At 34.0% G+C, this 15,218-nt stretch overlaps 1 protein-coding gene across 1 annotated transcript in view; it reads right to left on the bottom strand.

Annotated features, from left to right (window-relative positions):
* Positions 1-12,643, bottom strand: part of LOC144446769 (uncharacterized) — a 63,637-nt gene extending 50,994 nt beyond the window's left edge. The window contains exon 1 of the mRNA XM_078136600.1: positions 12,566-12,643. The gene's annotated coding sequence lies outside the window, so the exon portion shown is untranslated. The remainder of the gene's footprint in view (positions 1-12,565) is intronic.
* Positions 12,644-15,218: the final 2,575 nt, after the last annotated feature.

The raw sequence follows: 15,218 nt of genomic DNA, 5'->3' as shown, positions 1-15,218 counted from the left end.
ACTCCATACCATACATTGATACATATCAAGACAACTGCTGTTAACGTTGAGATATCCCTTCAAACTTCCTATATCTAAAGCCCGTGATGATTATCAATGGTTGAAGAGTGTCAGTACGAACTCGATGTCACAGTGTATCTTAGATTACAGTAATACCTTCCTGTTCGCGCCCAGAACATTAAACCTTTCTATTATATTAATAGCAAGTCATCTATATCTAGACGTCTACAGCCAAGGCAAACAATAGGTGTGGATGTGACCAATTATATGGAATACGGGGCTTGGCATAGAATTATTTCACACTTTCAGATTAGTTTATGAATTGTGCTATAAATTCTTCAAATTATACACAACTTTTTGAACTATCATCAATGTTCCATACACGAATTGAATACATAGATAATCTTTGTTAATAGATGCTATGTAAGATCATTGAAATCAATTCCCAGTTTAAATTGGACGAATGGGAAACTAGTTTTAGGAATCCGTTGGAGAATGTTTCTTGTCTGAACTAAGTCTTCTTTTGAAGTATTCTGTAACCCTCTTGGAGAATATTCACAGTTCTTTGTACGTATAACCTATGTTACATTGAAGACTAAAAGATCCCCACTAGCGTGACACCTGAAACCAAATATTTCATTAAAAGCACATATGTACTGAGAAGACGTAGAGCAGCATCTGTTACGTATACGTTTCCTTGGAAATATCAGTTGCAAAGTATTTTAGGATGTCAGTTCATATATTTCCGATAAATGTACGTGAACTTGATAGTTAATGGCAATCACGATACAAGGGTTGTCGTGAAGCTCAAAATTATTCACAGATCTGAAAACTGAACATTCATAGATGAATGTCACAATTTCGATAATTCATGCTGATAAATAGCCGATACACGTGGCGTGTTTAAAATTATGCTGCAGGTAAAGTCACTAATGGAACCCATAAACGAAGTTTGGGGCCACGTAAAATTACGGACCGTATTAAAATAGCCTTGGTTGTAGAAAGAATATCGATTTGTAATTTCATGTGGTTATTGTTTCCTTATCTTTCATGCAAGACATCGCCGTGTTGCTAACTAAATCGAACGTCTCTTGTACAATGTCATGTAATACTATTGCAACACTCCGTCAGATTTATGCATCAGCCACCTGACAAGTAAAATTGTGGTTTAATGGTTGCCACTAACATCACAGGAAATGAAACTTATTTTTGCTATTACAATATGTTACCCTTCCGGCTTACTCATGACGAACCATTGTACAGGTATGTAAATCTAATTCGACGTCTTATAACGTTGATATCAATGGAGTCTTCCCAAGTTGATACTCCTTACATTAGACTCATGATTTCCATGGAAAAGTCTACACGCTTAAATGGTGAAAATGGGTCAGTATTTCGTATCAAAGTGGCACAAGCTGAGGTTATAAGGTTTTCACTTAAACATAAAACCTTGATTAAACTGTGCTAGTGTAATATGTCGTTGCATGCCTTCTATGGCATTACAAATGTCTATGGAATTGTTAGAACATTGATTGCACCATAGAGATTTCCTCGGTATCGTTTACACCTGCCATAAATTTCGTCAGCGGATTGTTTATAAGTTATATCCTAGTACCAGGTTTGAGTTCAGTCAATTGCAAGTGATGGTTAAGAATATACATTAAAGGAAGTAGAATACTGTGAGTACCTTTCAAATATGCAGCAACAAATTTCAACCCAAATAGTATAAACTCAGTCTGTGACACTTTAACGTATAGCAAGTGACTAAAACCAATTGACGGAACATCTATTTTATCTCGGACCAAGTTTTTGATGTCATGCACACATTCTTGAAAAACAATTAACCAAACTTACCAAACGTGTTTTTTTTTTAGAAATATTTCCTAAAAGACGAAGACAATGTAATATTATGTTTATTATTAATTACAAAGTAATGATTAATTGACCATTTTTATCGTGAGAAACTATTCATCATAGCCAATTCATATGAATTTGTCGAGTATCGGTGGGGTGTACGCATGCGTGAACTTCGTGAATGCCTTATTTAGCGACACTACTTTGACATTCACATGGCAGGAAGAAAGGTTAACTTTATCAATTTATCCGCCATTGATCACATGTTACTTTGTGTAAATTCATGTTGGAAAAGCCCATTTCTGGTGTGTTCTATATAATTTCGTAACTCCCTGTCTCAGGCATATGTACATCTCAATCTGATTAAAAAATTATCTGAATGTGATGTAGAAATCGGTTAGATTGAATATATATACCTTTATTCCTTTTGTGTATATATATTCTAATATTTTAATCATATTAAGGATAGTGAAAAATGATACGAAATACGTTTAAAGTAACTGCTGATGTAATACTTTTTATATTTCGTGAACAGTTTTCAAGATAATGACTGTAAGTCTTGTTTGTAATAGATACAATGTCTGACGTATCACAGACAGTCCCGTAGTGCCCTATTAAAGGACAGCAAAATGTATGTTATACTTTGCTACATCCCGGTGGACATTATTGAAGACTTTATTTACGCTATATCATTGTGATTAACGTTGAATGATAACTAATCGAAGCTAATTGTACGACGTATATTTCAAATGAACTTTGACCCCTGACAATTCTACTGTTTCTTCCACAGTCTGTATACACTTCATCGGAAACAAAGTGAAAATCAAAGAAGCACAAACTGAGTTTATAAATTGTTTACTCAAGTGAAAATATTTACATTCAACTTTGATTAAACTATTCTCGTATAATGTTCACGGCAATACATGCCTTCTATGATATTACAATAGGGAACTTGCAATCCAGGCCAGACTGTGCATGCTCAGATTCAAAGGACTGTGGGATTATCTGTGGTTATCGTAATACCTAATCTGGAGCTACCGATAAAATAAACCTCCCACAATGGCCAGGGTAACTATGAATTGATTATCTGTGGTTACAAACAATGTAACAATATTGTTTACAATACTAATTGATTAGCATTTAATATCCCATTTCCCATGATGCACCATTCAATATGGCGGGTTTGTAATTTCCCTATTGTCTTCTGACATTAGTAGAACAGTAGATTGCATTGATTTTCCCTGCTATTTGTTATATGTATAATAAATTACGTCATCGAACCGTTTTATAAATAGTTATTTATCTTGATACCCGGTTCGAGTTCAGCCAATTGCAAGTGATGGTTAAGTATGCTTCAATAACCAAAGTAGAATATTGCATGTAACATTTGAATACGCAGCAAAAATGACGTCACAAAAAACGTATTATGGTGTTCGAAATAAATGAACAAATACACATTCTTCAAAACTGAAGTTGGTTGCGATAAAGGTAAACAAAATGAACATTGTAAACTTAAAGTTAATTACCAAATACTTGTCAACTAACATTTCACCAACGTCATCAAGTTTTGCACACCGTTCATGATATGACGGTTTTCTGTATTTTAAATATTTCTGAATATAAGGGTGTATGACTACACTGCAAAATTGAGTAGACGAAGAATTGCAGAACTGCTCATTCATTTTTTCATATAGTGATGGACAGGAAGACCCCTCAGTTGTCTATGTGTAAAAATATGAAAGTTGTGTAACAATGGCATACATTAGGTTCCAAGGCAATTTGGCCATTTAGTACCGCAAACTTGTCTTTGCTAACATATTATTGTCGTCGGATTCGATCTCTAGTCATTATTTGCTTGGTTAAGATACACGCCAGATGTGAACTTAAGGTTTAAAATAAGATTCACAATGGCGCTAGTGGAGATCACATATTGCAATTTTCCATATATGGTTAATATGTGTAGAAGAATAGCTAACAGAACAGTGACACATCGCGTATGTTATACACAAACTAGGTTTTCTTATAAAAAGTACACGAAATGAAAGCTTAAGGTACATTTTGAGGTCAGTTTGGGGTACGGTATGTTGACATGTAGTGTAAGTTATCATAAAAGTATGCTGTGTCCTACTGTGCTAACAAATACACTTCGCTATATGATTGCGTTGTGTAGACTGTAGTAAATGTGTACCAAACCACCTAGTATCCGTTCACAATTTATTTTCCTCTACCCAATTACACGCGACGGCACAGATGGTGGGTTGAGAGGCGGAAAAAAATTACCCAATTTAACGTCAATTTGGAAAATGTACCTTGTATAAATAATAATTGTATGCCTTGCAATTGCACATTGTCAACACGTCTAAAATATCGTGTATTATACAAGTGTAACTACGTTCATAAAATGTGTAAATAATCGGGGGAAATTGTGTTGACCGGTCTCCTCGCTTGCTGTTCATCGATACGTCACTTCGTCGGAGTACCGAAGTGTGGCATTATTTCTCTTGCATATACAGGTTTGAACAGTGTCATTTGAGCATCCCATTACTTGTGCATTGAGTGTCATTAAGGTCACAAACAACGGCAAAACGTATACCTCTGTTGGAAAAATGAGGAAGAATTTCTTGAGGGTTGTATCCTATCATTTAGCTACATGAAGACTGGTTATTGAAATATGATAGAATTGATTTTTAGTTCTCTTCTGTCACAATCATGCATTCTGTAGTCATTCTGCAATCTTCCCGTTATTACAGCACTAACTGGTACTCTAACATTCTTGGGTATAGCAATCACATATACTATACGTAATTGTCTTGAATACCGGCCATTGTCATTAGCAGACTACATTTAACAATTCCAATCTACTGATTACTTCGGATCGTACCATTCGTTAATCAAATTAAACTGCAGGATCGTCCCTGAACATTTCCCACACGACTGTTGCAACTCAAACGTTATAGTAAACTACCCATCTTAGAAGTTATAGCAATGTACAACTTTGACGAGAAGCACACGTCTACTCAATATGTAATTCTTACGACAGACGTTGTCATGGTTACATGATAATTTCAAATATCTGGTGAACGAATTCTTGGTTAAGCTATTCATCAGATTGTAATGGTCGCGTGAAATTGAGTACACAGTAAGAACGCTACCGTTTGTAATTACTTTCAAACATTAATAACGAAATTATTACCGTAGGTGGCGCCAGAGATGAACTTTGTGCCTACGCTAAGGTGTAAACAATACTGGAATACTCCCACATAATCATTCATTGACAGTACATACAGCGGCTGTTCTTTGCAATACTCTTTTGGTATAATCCCTCTTAATTTTAATATTGACCTAGTCTTTACTGACCGGTACTTCAGTCTGGGAACATCATCATGCCTACCTCGACCCAAAGTCAAAACCTTGCAGTGAACAAACAGCATAAAGACAATATTCAATACATTGGTATTCACAGAGTTACTCTGCTAATCACAACTATGATGGCGTTGCTTGATTGATATATACAATCCAGTGCTGTTCTGTAAAAGTCATTTAAATGTCGAACACATAAATCATGATTATTCAACCGTGACAACATAAGTTAACCTTATTTAAACATTGGCAATAATAACGGAGACCTCAACATTTTCATCAAATAGTACACGGTAGCAGCTTTAAGTTTAGAGTTTTAACTGTTGTGTCGTTATTGTGTGTACAGATAGCAATCCCACTCAATCAATGTCAACGAAAGTTGATTTTACTAATAGCTAAAATCAACAAACGTCACAGAGCAATACTCAATCGCTTCTATTTTTATCCCTATATCGTTTTTTCACGCTTAAAGATAGGTGACTGTATTGCTTATAAATAGGCTCCAACATGAAAACAAAATAGAAAAAACATGATAAATATATGAATAAATAAACAAACAAATAAACAAACAAACAAACAAACAAGTAAAAACAAACAAATAAATGAATAAATAAAAAAATGAATTACCAGATAATAATAAATGGTTATATAAATAAATACAAAAAATGAAATTTGATGGTATAGTGAATCGCACAAAGATTATTCATATCCGCTTCTAACGGTGTAAGCTTATTCAAGAACGGTTGTAATTGCAGTATATGTTACTTTCTATGTATTATAAGACCGGAGTCCTCCTTGTGTTGCACTCGCATTGTCTGTCTGTCTGTCTGTCTGTCTGTCTGTCTGTCTGTCTGTCTGTCTGTCTGTCTGCTTAAGATTAGCCTAGTGTAGACTTTGAACTGAAATTAACAAACCAAGTTGCATATACTGTCTCTGACGAATCTGTACTTTGGCTACCGTCTGCCACGATTTGCCCATACCCTTGCAATAGCAAGTAAGGAAATATTTCTGCAACGGTTTTTCACGCTTAGACTATTAAGCTTATGATTCTGTCTCTTCAATCTGTAAATATAACCTTAGAGAGTTCAGAGAGTTGTCTTAAGTATATAGTAGACCTTGCACTTTAGTACCTAATGAAGTGTGAATGCCAAACGATCCGTCACACCTGCAAGACTTTCAGTCAATTGATTAACTGAACTATTTGGGAAAAACATGATCGCATTTCAATCAACTTCTCAAATGAACCTAAGATAAAAAATATCACTCTGTCTGACCTTGTCTCCCCAAACTTGACGTCACAATACCAGATTCAGAAGTACATATAGCATTCTAATATAACATAGCAAAATTTTTAAATGGAAAGTTTCAATCCATACACAATTATCACTTGCCCTTCTAAAGTGTCTAGCAGAATGATCAAAATTTTGCTGGAGTAATCTGAAGATGTGAAAGAAGGTTTGCTGATGCAATATATGTAAATTTAGGTGTGAAAGTACTTGTCTGTTATGATGTTACTAGATTTGTGGATAATGTCACTGTAGATTTGTGGATAATGTCAGCTCCAGTTAGACACTGAAGAAGGACAAGTGATTTGTTCGAAACATGTATGTTTCTCAATCTAAAGTGAAAGAAGAGAACTTGCGTATGAATCTTAGTGCTTCCATGGTGAACCTACACAGTAGCATAAAGTTTCAATCGCTGCCAATACCTAGAAGTCCATAAATATTTTGTATTTTACACATTTTCTGTATGTGCGTTTTTGTTTTACATTCCTTTCACATAATATATTCTGTTACGGTAATTTCGTATATGTTATCGATTATGAATGCATGCCAATTCATAAGGGATGCATAAACAAATACATAATTAAAAAAAAACTGTCCGTGTCTGAAGCATATAAATGAGAAAGTGACAGGAATCGTGACGTAAAAGGGTTAAACAGGTCAAAATTAGCATATTCACAAAAATATGGTCGCGATCAAATCTACATTTATTTCTCGTAGTCAAATATTTCGTCAAGATGTTCTCACCAAATTTCTTGTCAGCCTAAGTTTGGAATCCATTATGTACAATCTGGTTTATTATTGTCGTAGAAATTATTGGTGTTTACGATTTATCAGATATGCTGCAGTTGGATGGTATTTTTAGTTTTAATATCCTAATAGAGGATAGACATTGATCTTAATCTGGTATTAGTACATTCAACCTGTAATCAGACAATCTAGCTGTATACTTAGATGTTATTCCCCACTATTGAAGAAAAATATTGGAGAATAGCATAAATACACCAAACCGCCAATAATATTAGAGAAAAAAGTAAGGTCAATTTTGAACATTTCGACTCATGTTTCGAACACAGCAGAACCAATGACGTAGACACGCGTAGTCGTGACATAGGCGCGCGTTGTCGTGACGTAGAACGATCAGAGTATATATTCCATATTTATGGTTTATGCATGGTATAATAGTACTTAATTAAAACTGCACTAGCTGCAACTGAAAATGTTTTTTGAAAATGTTTTGTTTCATGCAATAACTTACTGATAATATTAACTACCCTGAACAGTATTGAATCATCTATAGGTAACGTGGTTTTTTTGTAGCTGTATGCATGATAAATCAAATTAAATTGATTTTTGGGTCCGTACTCAAAAGATCAGCGCCCTCAACGGCGACAAATGATTTAAACCTGTTATTGCAGTACTAATAGATAAGATCGACAACTGATTAACATGTCGATGTCTGATTATTGGTACTTTAACACTTTTCAGTGTATATATTGTGGTTATTTAATCGAAAAAACGATACTACAGTTACAAAATAGTACAGAGTCAAAACCAAGCTTTCGTTCAAGATTTAAACTTTGTTACTACACTATCTACGGATAACATTGACCACTAATTAACAGATACAAGGTCTGTAACTAACCAATTATATAGAGAATATATGTTTGCTTACTTCATGAAAAAATATCCCCGTTGCAGCTAGTGCAGCATTTAGTTACAACTGGGCCATCTTTAGCAACACAGTGTAAAAAAATGGTCGAATTGCAGCCTTTGGCTGAGTACAGTGCAGAATTTCGTCTGCGTAGGTTGTAGTTTAAAAACAAGGGAAGTATTTCCCACATTCTGCACTTCGTTCTTGACGAAAAATGTCAGTTGGGATTTCTGAAATATTCATCCAATATAAGACCCGTATCTATGGCGCCGAACTATGTAACGGCGTCGTGAGCACACAATCTTGACGAAATCAATAATTTACTCATTTAGCAATTTCCAAAAGGCTACAATATTCAGAAAGTTACATAGATTTATGGACAATCAATCAATTGCCTAGGTGATGATAATTATGCATAGAGAACAAATTGAAGCGTCACCTCCAGTTAGGATTTTGACAACCCACGAGGGCTTAAATTTGACACGTGGTACCATCATAACCCGCGGTCACTTATCACATGCCATGATTCACACACAGCTGTTCGACTTCATAACCTACAAACTAATTTGCATATTCACAAACAAATTTTCTATTGAGGCAAATATTTCATCAATAACTTTGAAATAAATGTAAGTGAAGCAATATTGCCATGGGACATTATCTGTCTACTTATATTAAATAGTTGAAGTTCAAGGTAGAGACTAAAATATTAGTAATACCCAGTGGTACACTGTCCTTATTGAGTTCAAGTCGTGTTTGGAATAACGAGAAACCGTACTGAATATTCAAAAATCTTTGAATTCATTAGGAATGTCATATTCTGTTATTGAAATGTGGTTTTATTATTCATGGTTTACGGAGTTGCATCGAATTTTATTATTTATGGTCTTTAAAGTTTACACTTTTTTGTTTGACATTTATTGCCATGGTAGCACTCGTTTACATTTTTTAGCGCTCTTCGATTTTTATTGACTGATACAAGGGTATTTTGTGTGTGTGTGTGTGTGTGTGTGTGTGTGTGTGTGTCTCCCTCCCTACTCCGTCTCCCGCCCTACTCTCTCTCTCTCTCTCTCTCTCTCTCTCTCTCTCTCTCTCTCTCTCTCTCTCTCTCTCTCTCTCTCTCTCTCTCTCTCTCTCTCTCTCTCTCTCTCTCAAACAGCTATCAATTATTCAAAGTTAAGAGAAACGCCTTCAGTTACGCTTTACATGGGATGGCCTTAGTACCTACATGTACATTTGCACCAAAATGGAAACTGACGAGAATTTGGAGAGCTTGGGATAGTACAACCACATTATGATGGCCGGCTAAAACATGTTTTGAAAAATGTAAGTTGAAAGCTTTTGTGGGGATGAATTTAGCTTCTGATAATTATTTACACTTAAGCTAATATTGTATTACCAAGCGTGCGATGAGATGAAGTGAGGTGAGATTTTGACTGGTTTTTGACACGTTGGCATGGGATGTGACCATAAAAACTTCATCAATTGGCAGATAGAAGATTCGCTAGCATCAATTTTGAAACTGTTTAAAATTATTAAAAGTGATTGACGTGTTTGTATCGGTCAATGTTCACCACGTCATATTAGTTCTCACTTTTTTCAAAGGAAAGGAGAGTCTTTATTATCATCGATGGACATAATCCGTCCATTCGTTGTATTACGGATGAGTTTTTTTATTAAAAAAATCCTTAATCAACTAATTATATTGACAATTAGAAATGTGCAACAACAAAAAAAGCCGTGTAAATGAGAAACGTTGACAGACAGTATTAAAATATTGTCATTGTGATTGCACAACTGTCTTTCGTGTCTTGATTTGATTAACTCAGCGCGTCAAAGGGTGATTTTTAAATTGCGAATTGTAAACCAAGATACAATTCACATAGTGATTTTACTTAGTGTACATTAGCAACAAGCTGATTGAAGAATTTACTCAATCAATTAAAGGTGCGAAAAAGTCGTAAAGTCGAGCTGATTGTACGAACCGACACTAGCTCAATCTTTGCAGTAATATCGATTGATTGAAATTAACAGACCAGGAGGAAAATCGATCTAAATAGACACAGGACTGTCTCTGTGTTGTGTAGGGAAAAAAAATGAAAAGACTGGAAACGGCTTCAGTCTCTGCAGAACTAGGAAAGGTTATACCGCCCTTTGTTTGTTGCTCAGTTACAGGTTACATTTTTACGACGGGGATCACTAGTTGGTCTTTTTTAATGTTTCTATGCTATATGAGAATGAGATCGCACATAAGCAAACTTATTTAGAATACCTAAAACAGATATGTCACCGGTAAAATTTAATGATATTTTTGTTGACCCTATCAAGGTATAGAAACAGACCGCGTTGATGTTATCTGTGCTGGGTTACAACATTCGTTAGTCATTAGAGACTTCCGTACAGGCAACAAAGATATGTCTACGATAGCAACACTCTCTTCTGTCGGAACTCGTACAAGAAAATACAGTAATGCCTGCCGTTGAATAATATTGTTTTCTGTGACAGTCACGTCGCTATAACGTTTTAACTCAGTCCGTTTCATAACTTGTCAAAAGTGTTATTTGTTAGTCCCAAAGTGTCACAATGTCACCCGGTTTAATTTGCCACTGAATAACAATTTGTATGATAAATAAATGAAAAACCTCGAATCGTCCCATGGGAGAACAATACTCGGGGAAACTATGCTTTCTGTTATGATCGGTGTTTTTTTTATTACGTGTCATGTTCAGTCACACAGAGTATAGATATGGGATGGCCAATGTTGACTGTTGTGTCAAACGAAAAAAAAATAACAAAGTGCATACTAATCATTGCAAATGCCTTCATAATTCATTCATCCCAAACATATTCGATTAAGGATTTTATCACTCATGATTTTAATGTTGTCGTCACTACTAGAGAGAGATTAATCAATTGCTGAAAGCTACAACCCTTGAGGCACATTTCACTACGCTCGTAGCATGGTGTTCATTTCAGAAATGAAATATATTAGTAAAATGGAATCATTTTGAATGTGATATTACTTTGTTTATGCAATAAATACAGTATTGATATATTTGGCACTTAGTGAAGCTATTGATTACCTGGCATATACATAAACACACACACACAGACAGACAGACAAACGCACAGATATATAAATATATATATATATATATATATATATATATATATATATATATATATATATATATATATATATATAGTTTTGGTAGTACTGGAACTCTTTCTTGGTTGTAACTCGGAGTTTCACGCATTGCGCGATCATCAGAGGTATATATATATATATATATATATATATATATATATATATATATATATATATATATATATATATATATATATATATATATATATATATATATATATATATATATATATACTCTCTTTATTGTACCTGAGGAATATAAAAAGAATACTAAGCTTCGCGGCGCAAGTATGTTCCTGCATGAATTTCTACGAAGGCAACGCTTAGGTTTAATGTCGCTTTACATGTTCTTCATGTCTCGTACACTCTGCACGATGACTCTCTCTCTCTAGGCAACAGTAAAGTTTTCAGTGTAAACTCTTAAAAAAAGTACCAACTACTGTGAAAAAGTGAAACGAATTTTATATCCAAAGACAGTATGTTGAAACTTCTTCGCGAGGATAAGCGAAAGTCAAAATACCACAACGCAACTCAAAACCTGTCATAAGCGGAAATCTAATTTGAACAAACTAAAATGCATTTACCGTAGAATTCTTTAATGTAAAAAAGAGAGAATATTCGTTAACCCTACCCACCTAAAGAGTCAAGCAATTTCCAATTCTTTATGAACAGGAATGCAAAAAATCACTTTGAAATGCATGAAGAGCACTGCAAAATCACACCTCTTGTACCGTCCAATCATAAGCAATTTTGCTTTCTCCCGACCCCTGACTATTGTGATGTATGCGTTCTGCAATGACGATTTCGTATCTATTGTGATTTACCTGGTAAAATACTATTTAAGTTGGCGTCTTTCAATTAAAACAAATTCTCGTTTGAGAATTAGTACCTTTTATATTAATCACCTTCGATCAAGAATGATACAGGTATAATACTGAATATTCGTTGTCTTCAAGTTTAATAGAGCAAAAAATATCAAACTATGAAGATAAAAGTTAGGCTGTGAATTCGCAGAAACGATATACGAGTTCACGTTTTGTGCTTTTACCTTTATTTTGTCTTATGTTGTTACAAACTTTCTAATTTGGAGAAATTTTTGTGAAAAGTTACACTTATCTACCATCATTTTGATTTTGATTTTTTCATCCTGTGCCGTAAAATTGACATTTGTCAAAATAGAAAATAAACCCTCATTTCGTATTTCCCTAAAATAGCATAAATGCATCGTATTGACTCCATCAATTGAAAAAATACCCTGCTACATACCTCTATCGTTGTAAAAAACAGCAGCCAACTTGTCCGGGGACGCGTTATCAAATATGTTCATACAAGGTCGTTTGGTTGTCTTCGACTGGGTTTATTAGAAGCATACAGCCTATTTATACAGAGTAGTAAATTGCTCACGATACAGCGCTGCGGGCTCTCTTTATTCATACCACCAAGACCGCCTCGTTGAAACGGAAGAAAGCAATAAGCTGCTAACGTATCACACAAAAAGACCGCTAGTTGGATTATTGAATATGTTTAAATATCACATCTGCCTCCAGTTAGCCTACTAAAACTTAATTAATTCGTACCCGCCCATTGTTTAAGCTAAACTTGTCAATATTTGGCCACTGTGTTCTGCATTTCATGATTTGGTAAAAAATGAATCATAAGATGAAGAGAAGACGAAAATTTCTAAATTACGCAAGCACATGATTAGTACTTGTATATCGAATTACAATGGTTTATGTAAGACGGTAACCATGGTAACACAACTGGAAATTAATGTTCTTCGACAATTTAAACTGTAATTTAAAGTTTCCATCTACGTGAGTTTGTATATTCAATTGAATCATTACATTTTAAAGACCACAATTATAGCTAAGCTTTTACTTGTCTCTGCAACTGCAGACATAACCCTAAACAGTGAATTCTCCCGAGATGAAATGGCTCGAAGATTATTGCACATTTTTGAATTCTCAATGCATATGTTATCACTAATTTACATAATTAATGGTATATTAGATTAGGTGATACGTTATCAATGCGTACTCAGCATGAATGTCATCCAAAGTGACGAGTGTATTGACAAGTTTGCTACAGGTGATAGGGATTAGGCTTGCATATTGCATGATGATTTAGTGAATCAAGTACATTTTACAAATTAGGTTATATATGAACAATGCTTTCCCTTCAATCCCATCGAACTAGGTGGAGATAGCTATCAGATATTGAGTAAAACGTGTTGGCTGTGGCTTGAACATTATTGACTAATTTTCAAAATTAATATTTACAACATAGTGATATATCATCCTTAGAATTAGATCATAGTATTATATTAATAACATAATGACATGTTTTCCTTAGATATGATCAATTGTGCTTACATATATAATATGATAATTTGCATAATTTATATTTACCAACAAGGTGATATCTCATCCTTGGAATTTTATCAATATTGATGACATAATGACATGTTGTCCTGAGATATGATCGATTGTGCTTACATGTATAACAATGATAATTTGCATAATTTATGATATTTACCAACAAGGTGATATATCGTTCTTAGAATTTTATCAACCTTACTATTATGTTGATGATATAACGACACGATTTCCCAAGATATGATCGATGTTGCTTACATATATATAATTTGAATAGTTAATTATGTTATATTAGATTGTATTGTACTGCATTGCATTAGATTGTATTGCATTGTATTATACTGTATGTTGTTGCATTGTATTATATTGCACTGTATTGTATTGTGTTACACTGTATTGCATTCCATTGTATTGATAATGTAGATATTCTACGATAACTGAAGCACAGCTATGTGTTCTTAATTTACATATATCGCTACGTAATAATGATTGACATGTAGAGATAAACATAGCAGAATAATTGATGAGTCCCTGGGTTACACTATGATTTGTACGTTGAAGTAAGGACCACTACATACACATTTAGTGTCATAAGTTGAAAACACTTTACAGTTACACCTGTTGCCAGAATAGTAAGCCTTGGGATAGAAACATAAACCCTTGTTTATTATTCAATGTCTTTTTCTTCTGTATATTTTATTAACGAATATACATATATAGACGCATTCGCTGCTGTCCAGCCTCCCTAGGCGTTATTCTGCAGAATCGATTGATAATCCTATGTTCGTTGTTGTGTGAACCCTTCTGTAATCTTCCCCACATTCATTGATCACGTATATCGACTTTCTATAAGATGATAAATAAAATTTATATAACTAATAGTCGTCCCTGTGACGAATATTAAATGTGCATGGGCCTTTCGTGGAGGTCATGGCATATTTAGTTAACTTTAGGTTATAAAATTACATTTATTTGTTACAAATCCGAGAAAGAATGTTTAAAGCTCGTCAACAACTCTATCAACACAGAAAGTACACTAGATAATGTCATCGACCCTGAAGTGTACAGATTATGCATCTACCGGCAACATCAACGGCTTGGGGAATATCCGGTGTACGCTGTTCTTTTATATAATTAAGCTAACAAGTTTGTGAATATTATTAAACTAAAGCAAACACACAGACTACTCCATTTTAGTAGAACTTTACTACATATTTTTTCTCGTTCTCTGAGGACTACTATTATGGTATTACTGCTGCAACAGTCCTGTTTGTATCAACACCTGATCTATTTTTCTTGCACTTTATATATATATATATATATATAATATATATATATATATATATATATATATATATATATATATATATATATATATATATATATATATATATAATTGACTGGATGTAGATAAAACCACATAAAAGTGCTCAATACGGGTAGTAGAGCTTATTATATATATATATATATATATATATATATATATATATATATATATATATATATTTTGCTGATAAAAATGCACCATTTAAAAAAACTTTGGA

Source organism: Glandiceps talaboti, chromosome 15 (genome assembly GCF_964340395.1).
Source record: "Glandiceps talaboti chromosome 15, keGlaTala1.1, whole genome shotgun sequence".
Taxonomy (NCBI): Eukaryota; Metazoa; Hemichordata; class Enteropneusta; family Spengelidae; genus Glandiceps; species Glandiceps talaboti.
Note: the sequence above shows the minus strand (reverse complement) of the source record. Positions and strands in the feature narration are given on the sequence as shown.